The sequence below is a fragment of the Tympanuchus pallidicinctus genome, unplaced genomic scaffold, assembly GCF_026119805.1.
Source record: "Tympanuchus pallidicinctus isolate F22 unplaced genomic scaffold, pur_lepc_1.0 scaffold2, whole genome shotgun sequence".
Taxonomy (NCBI): domain Eukaryota; kingdom Metazoa; phylum Chordata; class Aves; order Galliformes; family Phasianidae; genus Tympanuchus; species Tympanuchus pallidicinctus.
The window spans coordinates 44,639,330-44,654,241 of NW_026294721.1; the positions used below are offsets into that span (position 1 = coordinate 44,639,330).

Here is a 14,912-nt window from a genome sequence, read left to right on the forward strand (position 1 = left end):
AACAAACAAAGAAAGAAAGTAAAGTGAATTGAGCTGGAAGAAAAGGATGAAACATACCAGAAACACTAATGCTGCTTTTCTGGGATCTTATCTGAGCCCTGTAGCAAGCCTCGTAATGCAGAAGAGAAGCTTGTCCCAACAATGCCCATGAGTTGTCTTCTTGAAGAGCCTTAAGTTCACAGAATTTAATCAAAGGAAAAAGCTACCCAAGCAAATTTAGGCACACAAATCCAGGAGCTAGAAAAGGATAATTGCATTATAACAATAAGTAAAATGCTTAATTGCACCTTGTCTCCTCTCTGACTGAGCATTTAAATGCCCGAGACCAAATCCTGAGGCTTAATGCTTTGCTCCTGCACAGGCCTGAAGTTCTCCCTAGCCTCAAGTTAATTGCACCTAAAGGCAGGAGATGCAAGCAAATAAGACAGCTAATTACAGCTACCTTGATTCTGTCTTCACAAAACTTGATTCAATGGGCATTTCATTGCACTCTGGCAAGTAATAAACCAACTGAAATAAAACACCTTCTAAACAAGATGCACCAAAAAGTCCTTACCCAAGCTCCTGGATATCCATGTACACAGAGCACTGAGCAAGGCAGACATGCTGTATAACCCTACAGGCAATGGCTGTCGACAGTATTCAGCTTGGGGTGCTCAGATTTCAGGAATACAGAACAAAAATCTCAATGCAGAAGTCGTTTCTCCAATATGCTCTAGCCCTTTTGGGGTAAATACCTAAGATGTTCATTTAATACAAACTCAAGAGCAAAGTCATTATGGACAAAAAAAATCTAAATTAAGCAGCCCACAAGATAATACCATATTTAATAATGTGTCACACCAATTACATCAGAAGTATATTATAAAAGTCCAACAAATAGCATGGAAAAAGAATAACATGCTGCTGCCACATTAATTCTGTGCCTGTTCATTCTGAATTGCACAGTATATTTCACAGTGTCTTTAAGCATCATGGACAACCTCTTGAACAGTACAATTGGTCTTTTCTCTGTACATAGTTATTGTCAAAAATCCAACTGCTCAGTACTGCTTTGCCCTCAATACCTTTGTAACCAAACCCATTTCTGCTTAAGAGAGCTCAGTACAGCAAAATTATAGCATAGTAATTGAAAACATCACTCAGAACAGAAAGAATGCACACTATTAATGCATTAGTGCTACTTTTCATTATTTTAAACTACTTCACTTCTATGTTTGCTTATTAACACTTCCCTTATCAACCGTTTCAGCTGTAGACTCAAATGAAGGTATTTGTACACAGGTAGTTTTGTAAACAACATTCAGCTGCAAGCAGAGAAGTATCCAAGTATTCCATATTTTTTAAATGGCTGCAGCAATTAGATCAATACAGTGGTAAAGTTGTCACAACAGAGGCATGACGCCAGAAGGACTGGCAGAATAGAAAGAAAAGGAAAGAAGAAACAAAAGAAAGGGAAGAAAATTGCTCACACTTCAGAAGATTCTAGGTTCACAGGGGAAAAGCTTCACCAAAGAGGGATCTCCAGAAAGAGATCCTTCCTTGAAGGCAGTCAGCTCTTAAGTGAGGTCTAAGAGGTGCAGCCAGGCTCCACCCCTTCCAGTCACACAGGTGACTTGTCCTCATCTATGCTCCCAGGGCTAACTGGGTCCTTTTCCTGGGTGTTCAATCAGTGATTCAGGCCATGAGTCAGTTCCCACACAATGCACATTCATCTCTCCTTTGACAACATAGTCTTCATACATTATCTCCACAGATGATTTCATCTTTTTAGCCTCAAAACCACTTAAACACTAAATGCATGCACTTCATTTGCTCTTCAGTAAGAAAAAAATGATCATTTAGTCTTCAGAAAGCTTTACTGGCTAAACGTTCTATGTACTGTCAAATAAAATACATGAAAGCTTATGTCTCAAGTCTTCTGTGAAGAAAATTAAACCTTAGCATTTGGCAATCCAAGTACTTAACCGATTGTGTGAGCAAATACACAAGGTCTAACTAAAAATCTTCAGTGTTCTTTCTTCAATTTCTTAGGTTTTTGTGGTAGCACAGAAGTTCTACCCAATGAAAAATAACATCTACTGGTTCTCAGAGTCAATACAGTTCTCAGAAAACATTCTATATTCTTTGATATTTCAGATCCTTAGAATTCATCTCTCTTCAATAGGCACTGATGAAGCTTTAGTTATTTTCTCAGTGAAGTTTCTACACTAGTGCTTCTTGTCATATCTAGCTCCTCATTACTGAAGACTGCGATAAATATTTTACTAGAGTAGTAAACATAAGAGGGAAAGAACAGACATTTCATAGACTTGCTGAAGCAATCTCATATTAATAATTTGATGGCTTCCTTTTCAAAAAAAAAAAAAGATGACATTGAGTATAAAACATAACCTACATTTAAAATGCAACATCACCCAGGGAGTAACTCTTGCCCATATTGAACTTGCATTAATGTCAGTCACTTGAAGTTCTTCTAATCACAAGGGCAATATACTTCATACTTAAAAACAGCAAAAAAAAAAAAAAAATCTATTTCCTTCTTTTCCTTCCTATACAAATATAATGAATTCAATCAACAAGTATACAGAAAACATTCTCATACATTTTCTAAATACTTCTCAGTTTAATGGACTCTAGTTGAAAAATCTGATAAAGTCATACAGCTGAAAAAAAGACTGATACATTCTACTACTATTCTTTACTATATGAAATCTTGTCTTTGTTTACTGAAATGAGACATCTAAGCCTTAAACTTGGGCTAAAATTTTCAATAGACATTCAGAATTCAGCCAAAGACAAGACAACAAAGAGTTGACTGACATCAGCACACATGCCACTCAATTACAGCAGAAAATAAATTTAATATGCACACTGAATCAAATTTTCTTGAATTTCACATAGAGCAAATTTTTGCTCTATAATTCTCAAAGAGAATTTTTTTTGGAAGAAAGGAATTTATTGGGCATGAGACTTCAGTCATTCCAGCGTTTTTTTTTCTTTATAACTGATAGTTATCCAGAGCACATCGTAGCCTGTAGAAAAATACGTTTTCTTTTAGATTTAAATCCAAATGTTTTAAGTAGTCTCCCATGGAGATGAAGTTCATACTACTTTAAGAGTTGCAAAGGCTAATGGTGCAGAAAATGGAAAATGAAGTCTAAAAACCAGATGCAAAGTTATATATATATATATAGAGAGAGAGAGAGAGAGAGAGAGAGCGCGCATCAGTTACTTTAGGCTGCTTGAAAAAAGTAAGACAAGAACACTACTCAGTACAGCAAGATGACAACTAGTCAAGAACAACCCAGTGAAGAGCATCTCAGGAGTCAAGTCCAGAAGATCAAATCAGAAACAGATCTGCAGTTTATCCTTAGGATACTTTGAACTCAGAGCAGGATTTACAAAAGCATTAACACAAGTCTACCTCTGACATCACTGCTATCTACATAAAGGAATTGCAAAACACTCTGAAAATCTCACCATCACTTGACAACACCACAAGCTCCACATACATATCCCTCCTCAACCACAGGAGGTATCAAAACAAATTCAAATTTAGATCCAACAGGATCCATAAGCATCATGTTTTTCCTGTTTTGCTCACAGCTATCACCACACACTCAGTCTGGTTTGCAACCAGCTGTATCTGCTTGCTTTCAGTCTAGCCAATCTAGTAACCCTTTAGTGTCCTTCAGGAAAGACCCATCTGTTATATGAGGAACTGAAGAACTACCAGATGAAGACGAGTGTAAGTAATTTTGAGCAATCACAGTAGATGAAGTGAAAAAAATACAGCTAAAGAAATGGAGAGACTCTCTTGAATAACATCCTGAAAGCTTATATTTTAATGACACGATGTCCATTGCTGAGCAATCTAATCCCAGCACTGTTTTAGAGAAATGTCATGCTCAAAGCTAAGAAAGATTCAGGTGTGAAGAGCAGTTGTGCTTGTTTGTAAGTTACACTGAATATGTTCAATAACGTCGGAAATCATGAATACATTTGCCTGGTCTCCTTTTTTGGTAGATTTGTAAAATGTAACTTAAAATGTACAATTGCAAATCCTAGAAGTCACAATGACATACAGCTTCCTTGCTATACTGTAAGGTTAGATTTGTTATGTGTCCATGTAAATATTTTTTTTTTTTTTTTATTTTGAACTAACACTGACTACTAAACTTCGATTCTATGATTCCTAAGGCCTTCCGAGTACTTTTTGCCTCATTTTCCATCTGAACCCACAAAAGCGTGTGTCAATTTTACGATGTGTATTCTGGTAAGAAAACAAGCTATTTTCCTCTATGCATATCATTTACACTCAGCTCTCACATCACAATCCTCCTTAGCAAAGTGACTAACCTTAATAGCTCCTACGAACATAAGACTCATATTTACTAAAGCTTCTAAGATTCAGCCATCGTTGCAATGAAACTACAGGACCACCTTCTGTTGAGAAGCAAAATAAAAATCCAGGTGAAGAGGAAGGATCTTACCTAAACACTCAACAAAATTGTTTACATTTACATGATTTTAACAGAGTGAAAGCATATCCATTCAGAAGGTAAACTGTATGATTGAAGAGATCACTGAAATGAGCCAGCTAAAAACTACTTTATTTGCAAGGACACAGTTATCTAAGAACTGAAACATAGAGATACTAGTATTTCGGACCAGGTTGAAAAGCCAATACTGGAAAGACAGAAAGCTTTATTCCTAATGGCTTTGGGAAAACATTTCTGGGCCATACTGGACAATAGTGAACTCCTCTGAACCACACTATTGAATTTCAGCCTTCTGCACTACCTTCCTTATCAAAGATGAAAGTTGTTTGCAAACTACTGTTTCTGGCACTCAAGATTCTCCCTCCTGGCAATAGATATGACCTGACAGCTATGTATTAATGTGTCTGATAAGTCTATTCAGGAATTCACCGCTAAGTAGCAGTAACTAGTATTCTTAATCCCCTCAATTCAGAGCTCAAATACTTAGGCCTACTGTCTCAGTATTTTTCCAGGCAAAATCCATTTGAAGTAATATCCAATTACATTTCATTTGCATTCAGATTACAATTAAATCAAGAATTATAAAAAAAGCTTGTTACTTGGTGCAAGCAAGCCTAACCAGTAATACTGACATTGAACCACCATTCAACTATTTGATTTACATTAGAGTCTCAAGAGGAACTTTCCTTTGTGCAATTGCAAAGTGGTTATGTATGAGCACCTGTATCATTCCCTTGGGGGTAAACTTCTCTGATCACATTTGCATGTAAATCATGTCATTAACCAAGTAGCTCTCTAAGTTAGTTCTAGGTCACCAGTGAAGGAAGACTGAACAACAGAAAAAACCCTCAGTGTGACTAAATCAGTACGGTCCTTTAACCAAATGTTTCTACAGAACCAGTTTCCCCATTTAGCGTAACATTTTGTTGGGCTTCTGCTGTAACTACAAGACCTAGGAACAAGTAGTGATTTAGCTTAGGATTTCCCTTTGTACTTGCATATACTCAACCACAGAAAAAAAAAAAAGAAACTCATTTATTGCAAAATTAAGATAAATAGTTGGACAAATTATACTGGTAGGTCCTTTGCATCATACTCTATTCTTATTCAGAAAATGAAGTTTATTTGTCAGCAGGTTACTGGGTTCAATCTCTGACATTCTAGTATTACATATTAGAAAGATGCATAATTCATATGCATTTTCTCTATTATCTGTTCATAGTTGTCTTTAAATTCTGCAAGGTTTATTTAGCATTCAAACCACATTCATCTATGATACGAATTCAATCAGAGATTACTGAAGCCTGTACTTCTAGATAAAGCCCACAGAAACTGAAGTAACAAAAGTTAAGGAAAGCCATTATGCAGAGCATTATTCCTGATAAAGGAAGTCTCAATATTTTATTAGATAGTAGAAAATTCTATGCAAAGAACGCAGTTTAAATCCTCCTCTCTCCATGCATGCACTCAGTAGCCAGTGGTACAAGAGAGAATTCCAGGAAGAAAACAGGCAGCAGACTATTCTTCTGCTCCCACATGAGTAATTGAGCTGGAGCTCCCTCCAGACCTAGGAATTTTTAATAGATTCATGTCACAGCTCATGATCTTATCTATACCTTCATTGATAAAAAAAATTCCTTTGTTCATTTATGCCAGAATACTATTAACACATGACCTTTATGTGAGAAAATTCAAAGATAAGTTAACCACCTCTACAACCATTTTGTTCAGTCATTCAATTTTTAAGAAAATAGAAATAGTGTGTTCTGTATCCTAAGGTATGGAGCCACAAAGGAAATTTCAGTAATTAAAACTAAAGATAACATTGCACAACTCAGTAGTCCTTCATTAGTACTTAATTTCCTTCATTTAAGACTTGATGAAGGATAGGCTGTTCCTGCTATCCAGAGAGACCTAGACAGGCTCAACCAATAGGGCCAGGAGAAAAATCAAGACATTCAACAAATTGAAGTGCGAGGAGTTGCACCTGAATTATGGAAACCCACTGTCAATAAAAGCTGAAAGAAAGAATTGAGCACAACCCTGCCAAAAAAAGATTTTTACCTCCAGGTTCCTCTCCAATGAGGAGAGCTACACAAGTTTTGAGCAATTTCACAAAGATAAGCACAAGCTTTAAGTGAAATCCCCTATCAAATAATACAAATGCATGAAGCATAAGAAACATGCTATGGGCTTGCTCAAAGCATAGCAGAATCACATAGTCATCTGAGGCTCCTCCAGCTAGTTCAATCATCTTCCAGCTTCTCAGTTAAGGAGGTGCTTAACCCAGCTGATTAGCTTCTCTGACCATACACACCTGCAATTAACCTGTATATTCTGACCTCACCAGCAGAAGAAATTGGGAATTTCAGTACTTTAGGAACTTCAATCATTTCAATTTTTACATTAATTTGAGACCAAAGGGGATGCTTTTTTAAATCAGAACATGTGTGCTTCTCTCAAAGATGAGATGCAATAAGCTACATCTGATACCTACAACTCCCCTGGAGACTGCCAGCAATGGGCTTCAAAGGTTGCACATTAGGAATTCATATTTTGCTATTTCAATGATCACCTTTTTCAGTAGGAGAATATTTTCCTTCCTCACTCATTACACATCCTTATCCTGCATCACTGCTACCTAACTTGTTGCTGCCCACTTTATATTTGTCAAGTGTATGCTCCCACACAAGCCTCATAAATCTGCACTTAATCTTATTACCTTGCATGATCTTGCTCTCTTGCTGAAACTCTGGCTATGATCACTGACAGCTGGTTCAGGCTGCAATTACAGACCTTCTGTCCAATGCAGGCTTATCCTGAATAGGGTTGTACTTCCTTTTGCATAGTATGCTCCAGGTCACTATACCTAATCAATGTCTCAGAGGGTAGAGATAACAAAAAATTGCTTCCTCTTAGAGCACTGCATTTGGGAAAAAAAAAAAAAATACCAGGAAAGCTTCTATCAGAGACACTATACTTCTTCTCAGTGCTCTTCCCAGCTTCAGTCAGACAGATATGTAAAAAAGGAAACCCACCCAGGCATATTATGTTACTGCTCTGGAACAGATACCCTAAAGAACAAAATTCATAGAACCTTTAAGGTTGGAAAAGACCTCTAAGCTAATCAAGTTCATCTCCAATCTGCTCTTGCCATGTCCATTAATCACGTCCCTCAGTGCCACATCTGCACAGTTCTTGAACACCAGCAGGGATGGTGATGCCACCATCTCCCTGGGCAACATGTTCTAACACCTCACCACTCTAAGAAGAAATTTTTCCTAATATCCAACCTGAACCTCCTTTGGTGCAACTGAAAGCCACCATCTTTTGTCCTATCACCGTTACTGGATGACCATCATCTCACCAAAACTTCTTTTCAGGACGTTGTAGAGAGCCATAAGTTCACCTCTTCTACAGACTGAACAACTTCAGTTCTCTCAGCTGTTCCCCATAAGACTTTTCTCCAGGCCCCTTACCAGATGCCTTGTCCTTCTCTGTGCATACTTCAAGGCTTCAATGTCTTTCTTGTGACCACAGTGAGATCAACATGTGTAACTACAGCAGAAGCAATTCCATACTGTCTGTTCCTCAAACATTCAGATATTCCACAAGCCAGCATAACCTCATATTTAATGAGAACCCATTAAACAGTACACCAATCCTATTAAAGCAATGTGAAATGGCTGAACCACCAGATGCCAAAGACCTGCAATACTATTAACAATAAGCTATGGAACTCTCACACACAACCCTTTCTCCGGAAATAAGATTCTCACATTTTCTAGCAAACTCAAGGAACGTTAAATCCAACTGGCAGCTCAGAAAAGAATGTGCAAGAGGCAATCTTTAAGCATTTTCTGGTGGCTTCCTTAGCATACAAAAAAGATAACCCATAGAATTCACATAGGATTCTTGACCAAAATGAAGTTCTTATTTCTCAAGCCTCAGTTCTTCCCCTTAAACACATTTAATCTTTTTGATTTCCTGGGCTTTTTTAGCTTTAAATTGCTAGTGGGGCTCTAAGTTCAGTCTAGTCAAGATAACACTGTATTAAATAGTGACTGTTTAGAGCTTAAGTTCCATTAAGTCACACCAACTAAAGGTAAGCATTTCATACTGCAGGGAATACAAATTTGCCAGTTAAAAATACAATAAATTCACATAACTTGTAACCATCTGGACATTTTGGAGTCTGAAAAGTGAGGTAAAGTTCTTCTTTAAAGTGACTAAAATGAAACCTTAAAACTAACAGAAAAAACACCACCACCACCACATAAATTCAAATGCAATCAAAGTTTACCTGGAATGAAATTAACATTTTAAGTTTCTAAAAATTTGATGGTTTGTTTTAAGACAAAAGCTAATGGTCCTATTGGGCTCTATTGGAAAGTGTTTTGCTCAAGGGCAGACTTCCCTATTTTTGGTATTTCTCAACCACATCTTGTACAATAACAGCTCGACACAGTCCTTAACAGAGAACTTGCTCAAGCCTAGGAAAAGATCCTGGTATTTGCCACCCCCTTGTGATTCAGAAGCACGTTACCTTTAAGAGCTAACAGATACCACTGGAGGGCTTCCTCACCTCCCTTTTATAGTCTCGCGGGGTGGGAGGGGATTAGATAAATGCAAAGTCACATACTTCATTCAAACCTCTACTAAACATCACGCACAGATATCATGCTTAATTACATCACTTTACATCCACTGTAATGATTGGTTATAGCCATCACCTAATTACAGCACAAAGTATGCTAAGCAATTTGTTCACCTGGAACTAATTTTCAAAGCCATTCATCAAACATGCTATTTACAAGTAGATGTTAGGGCAGAGAACAGTAAGGACGCATGCTTATATTGCCAGCGATCAAAGATAGAGGATAATGCAAGCTGCAAACCTTTTTTTTTTTTTTTTTTTTTGATTTTACAGGACTATTTATATGATAACATTATTCATACTGTTATCAGGAGCTTAACATACATGCTTAACGTACATATATGTTTCACTATATAATCCAAGGCAGCTGTTCATCTGCTAGTAGTTGAGACATAAACATGAGTTCATGTGCACATACTGAGGGAGGCAATTAATGCCCTTCAGCTCTGCCTAAGCCAAGCACTTTTCAGGTGAACTGGAAGTAGCAGCAGGCAATTAAGCATCAGCTCCTCATCCACGAAGATGCGAAAAGCAAAGTAAGACAAAAACAAACCATCCTAGCTTCTGGAATGCCTGCCACACCCCTGGCATTTATTTCAATGAAAAGTCATAGAATCATTAAGGTTGGAAACCTGTAAGATCAGAGTCCAACCACAGACCCATCCCCACCATGCCCACTGACCAGGTCTCTCAATGCCACATCTTCACAGTTTTTGAACACCTCCAGGGACAGAGACTCCACCACTTCCCCATGCAGCCTATTCCACTGCATAACTGCTCTTCTGAAGAGGAAATGTTCAAGTAATCAGCTGTCAATAATATCCAACCTGAAGATACAGAGGAAAGCAACACTCCACAGGCATCTCAAAAAGAAACCAATCACTGTAAACACAGGTCTAACAACATCACTCCAGCCACCTACCTCATACACAGAAGAGCTGCCCTTATCAGGCAACGTGCAGCCTAGGAGCTCTGCAAGAAACTTTGCCATATACGAACAGCGAGGAAGGGGTCTTCCTTGTCACTGCGCCAGGCAAATATCCTTTGGCAAAGGGACAGCTCAGTGGAACATTTCTTCGTCACCGCAGATCCAGAGCTGCTTTTGGGGTTTGCTATCCAGGCCATCTGCCAGCATCATTCTACCAAGGCTGCACAGGTTCACTGGGTGGTAGCTGAGATGGCTTACAAAAACAAATCAAATAAACCAGCACAGTGCTGGGCTTCTCAGTGTTTGCTTCTCCTCTTTCCTGCTGAATGTCACTATTCCTATAGTAAAGGAAAGGGGCCCCACAGAGGGGTGGTGAGAGGGACAACGCTGCAGAGCTGCAGGCAAACAGACTGAGGCAAGCACTGTAAATCACCTCAAGGTACAGCATTTATTCTGTGCACATTGAATACATCTCCTTCCTGCCCACACACAACACACCCTCAAGCAGGATTCCATTTACACTCAGGAGTACTTCAGTACTTTGAAGTCTGATAGCAAAGGAATAAAGTGGATTTATTTCCAGCCATTATTGCTAGTGAGTTGCATCCTTTGTAGAGCATCTCTGTTGCCATCAGAAAAGCAGCATGCCCCGACTGTCCACATCACCCCAAGATGTTGACTACTTCATTCCACCCCAGGATGCTGCAGCAGGCTTGGGCAACTGCTGCCCAAGGTTTATGATCTGAGAAGCATGCTGAAGTATAGGTTACGCATTGTACAAAGGAAGAGCTCTCCTATAGAAACAAAGCCACCCAACCTCTAATTCCATCATCAGAAACAAAGTAACAACCTCAAGACAACAGCGTGGCTCCTACTCAATCCAACTTCTCAGCCAAGGGTACTACACAAGCTGTAACTGCATAGTCAGCACCCTAAGAGGCACAGTACGAAACCAATCTGTCTTTGTGCTAAAATTTATAGGAATTGATTGAACCCAGTGAAATATAACAAAGTCATCATCGGCATTAAGTACCTGAAGCACAGCTTTGGTGGCTGCTGAGCTGGACTCTCCTTTTTTAGTGCTCTGACAGCAACATGTCAGAAACAGCCCATGAAAATGCCTGTGTGCACGTCACTCCTCTCAAATCTGCCTGTGAGCCACAAGCACTGGCTAAGGAAGTTCCTAACACCAGCTTTACATCAAGTATCAAGGCCCCAATCTTCACCAAAAAAAGAAAAAAAAAAAGTCTGAGAATTCAAGTTCAGAGGAACTCAGTTCTCTGCTAGCAGAAAAACAAGCTTAACTGCTTGGCAGCAGCTGAAATAGCACACGGTATCTCAATAGCACTAGAATTCAAGCACATGCTGTCAGGTCAGTATAGCTCCCTGCTCTACCAGTACTCTTGTGATAAATTTGTATTTTCAAGCAGCCCTAGCATAGCTACAACGTTTGATCCATTTTTCCTTGTGAAGTGCAAGTTTTATTTGTTTTCCATACAACAACTACAATGGGTTATCAGAAAAGTAAAAACACAAATGGATTTGGATGCCATCAGTGGCAAGGAAGGAACAGAATACTACCACTAACAACATTTTATTTGCACAGAACAAATGAGCTGCCTAGATGCCCAGCGCATCTCTTGTACAATCAAGACAGAAGAGACTGCTTTGCACAAGCTAGTTAAGAGAATTTAAGTACTCTAGACAATAAGTGGCATACACCTGCTCTAATCAGCTTAGTCTTGCTCCCAGCCCACTCCCATCTACCTCATTTCCAGGACATTCCCCACTACATCCTTTTATTTCCAAATCAATCACTGCCTCACTAACAAACGATAGGGATTTAAGAATCTTCTCATTCAGTGAAAGAGGGATTTTCTCATTTAATATCTGAGTTGGCTTTATGCTGCCTTGCCCCTGGCTAGGATGAAAGGAGTACAAAAGGAGGTGCTCTAGAGGTTTGATGCCTTCCTCAGCTCAGCTGTTCGAGGAACACCACCTGCTGTGAAGTGAGCCAGTCAGTCAAATTTTATGTTCAACACTTCATGTCATGAATAACAGCTATCCCAGGGGGATTGTCTGAGGCCTTGGATGTTGCAAGCTGTTTTAAGATATAATTCAAGGACATTAAATAATTTAAGTAGGGTCTTGTCTGATGATAAGTACTTTTTCCTCACTAGACAGTTCTACATTCTTCACCAGCTGCACAAATCAGCTGTTTTGAAACAATCATAAATTTTGATGACTGACCCTTTGAAATCATTCCCAGCACAAGTTGCAAGCCCAACATAGTCTGTGAAAGCCTTGGCTTCTCCTAGAATAACTTTATATCCTGCCACACTCAAAATATGACATTAAATCATGTTTGCAGTATAGTCTGTTGCAGCCTGCAGATATACTAAGCTGAATTGTGTCTCCATGGGCACCAAATTCTTGTGTGCATCTTACACTAGACCCAAAGTTAAACAATCTGATAAATTTAGGTAGTCTCCAAAGAAAAGAAATTTGAGATAAAAATAGAGAGCAACACAATACAGAAAATATTTTGTGTTGGATGTTTTGACAGCAGTCTTTGATTCCAGTTATGTCTGCCCCAAAATAAGATTCCACGTTTTAACATTCACAGGTTGAATCCCATTCCATTTAGGCAGCACACCTGCAAAAATTTGGCATCCATGGCACTACATATGACCTTATTCTAGCAAGCTACAAAAATTGCTTCTTGCCATGTATTTTTGCTAAACACGAGTCAACCTGAAAGTGTCCCTAACTTGACAACCATGCCTTATTTCATTATGGAATGCACACTTAGAAGCAACAAAGGTGTACTGAGCTCTGTACACAAAAATCCATTACAATTCAGTTAACGGTACCCTTTTTTCTGTTGGGCACTTATTTTTCTTATATGCAAAGCTACTCAGGAGGTTCTCTCTGCTTTGTACTATTTTTGTAATATGCAGGAAGGCACCAAAAGGAATTGAGAACCACAGAAATACAGTCTGACACATCATACTTGGAATGAGAACAGGTTGCTTCATTTGAAGTGCTGATATTACATTCAATCAAGAGAACACATCAAGAGTAATTGTTGTGTAGGAGAAAAGACTGTTATGCTTCCTTGGTTACAAGTTACTTATTTGCCAAAAATTAAGTAAATAGAAAAAATAATTAAAACTAATTTTTGTACTGTAGAAATATCACATGACAATCACAGAAAAATGCTAAGCCTATAATAAGCTTAATATAGAGTTTCAGACACAAATGCAATACATCCTATTGTCTCTCTTTTTTTTTTAAAGGAGATTAAGATCCCAGAACAAGAGAAAAATAACAGCAAACAAATCAGAAATGTTATGAGAAGTAAAATAAAAAGCCTTAATTAAGAAAAACAGGTTTTTTTTTTTCTCCACTTGTGCTCATATGTCCTCATACCTCTATAACTGCATTTTATGGAAGCTAAATATGATATAAAACAGGATAAATAAATAATGGCTACAATAAAACCAAACTGCTTCTCAGCTTACCGTGCAGTTATGCAGTACCAGCAGCACTTCTACAAAATGAAGCAGTATTAACAGGCTCATGGGGGGGGGGGGGGGGGGGGAAGTTTCTAGGAAACTGTAAAAGAATAAATTAGGGACAGGATGCAATCTTAAAACCCAGCCAACTACACCAGAAAAAACAAAGTACATGTATAAACGTAACATTGATCTAAATTATGCCTCTCCTTCAACAAGCAGGATACCTGCCAGGAAGCTTTGCAGTGATTCCTGTCTATGGCTGACACTTTTCTCTGATTAAAATCTGAGCACGATTCATTATGAAGAACAACTAGTTGTAGTACAAGATCTACCTCAGATCACTCTGCTCCACAGAATTTCAAGGTGGTCTGGGGCAGCATGTTTCCATCCCGACTGAGAAAGCATTGGCAGAAAAACTGTTGCCCAAATGTTGCAGCAGGGAAGGTTCAGGTTGGGTATTAGGGAACTTCTACTTTCAAAAACAAGGGAGATACATTGGCACAGGCTGCCAGGGAGGTCACCATTCTTGGAGGTGCTTGAAAACCATTGAGATGTGGCACTGAGGGACATGGAGAAGATAGCTTGGGGCTAACTCTGTGATCTTAATGGTCTTTTCCAGCCTTTATGGTTCTAAGGACTGACTGGTTAGCAGTATGCTTATGCTTGGCATCTTACAGCAGTTGTGGAAGCTGTGACATGTAAAAGCAATGCTTCATTAAAAGCACAATGAACAGGATTACTGTTATCCTGCGATCATAAATTTGGCCAAAAAAAAAAATCAAAAGCAACTTTTTTTTTTTTGCTGGTGACATTGAATAGTGTAATAAAACACACCTGAAGTGCAAGAGAAAGAAAGGAAATGAAACAATTTCTTTATCACCTACTGAGGAGATGCAGAAGATGCAATGATTGGAGCTTAGACCTGCCTTTGCAGACAGAGCCTCTCCCTCACAGCAGCAGAGCAGCAGTGGAAAGGGTGAGCCCAGCAGGGGCTGTGACAGATGCCAGACCTCAGCCTGGGAGGTCTGTGGGTCCTCTGGGAGGGAAGGGAAGTGATTTCTTGACAAGTAGATGGACACTTTCCAAAGGAGTATCTGCACTAGGGATTTGTGTTGTGTGCCTCAAAGTTTGTGCCAGTGACAGCAGTGGGTATTATTAGCTTCCTGCATAAGTAGTGTTACGACAGCTTGGGTGAAGAAACCTTTTCCCAGAAAGCGACAAAACCACAAAACACTGAGTTGGGACATTAAAGACATTGATACAGATGCTGTGCTAAGCTCTGTGCCAATACAAAGCTAGAA

General features: G+C 38.8%; 1 protein-coding gene across 3 annotated transcripts in view; it reads right to left on the minus strand.

Annotated features, from left to right (window-relative positions):
• The window catches only part of RASGEF1B (RasGEF domain family member 1B), a 125,901-nt gene that overhangs the window by 97,896 nt on the left and 13,093 nt on the right, over window positions 1–14,912 (minus strand). Inside the window, exon 1 of one of the 3 annotated variants that reach the window (XM_052682232.1) lies at window positions 13,615–13,634. The exons of the other annotated variants lie outside the window; for them this stretch is intronic. The gene's annotated coding sequence lies outside the window, so the exon portion shown is untranslated. Of the gene's footprint in view, window positions 1–13,614; window positions 13,635–14,912 lie in introns of those variants that run through there. 3 annotated transcript variants of the gene reach the window in all.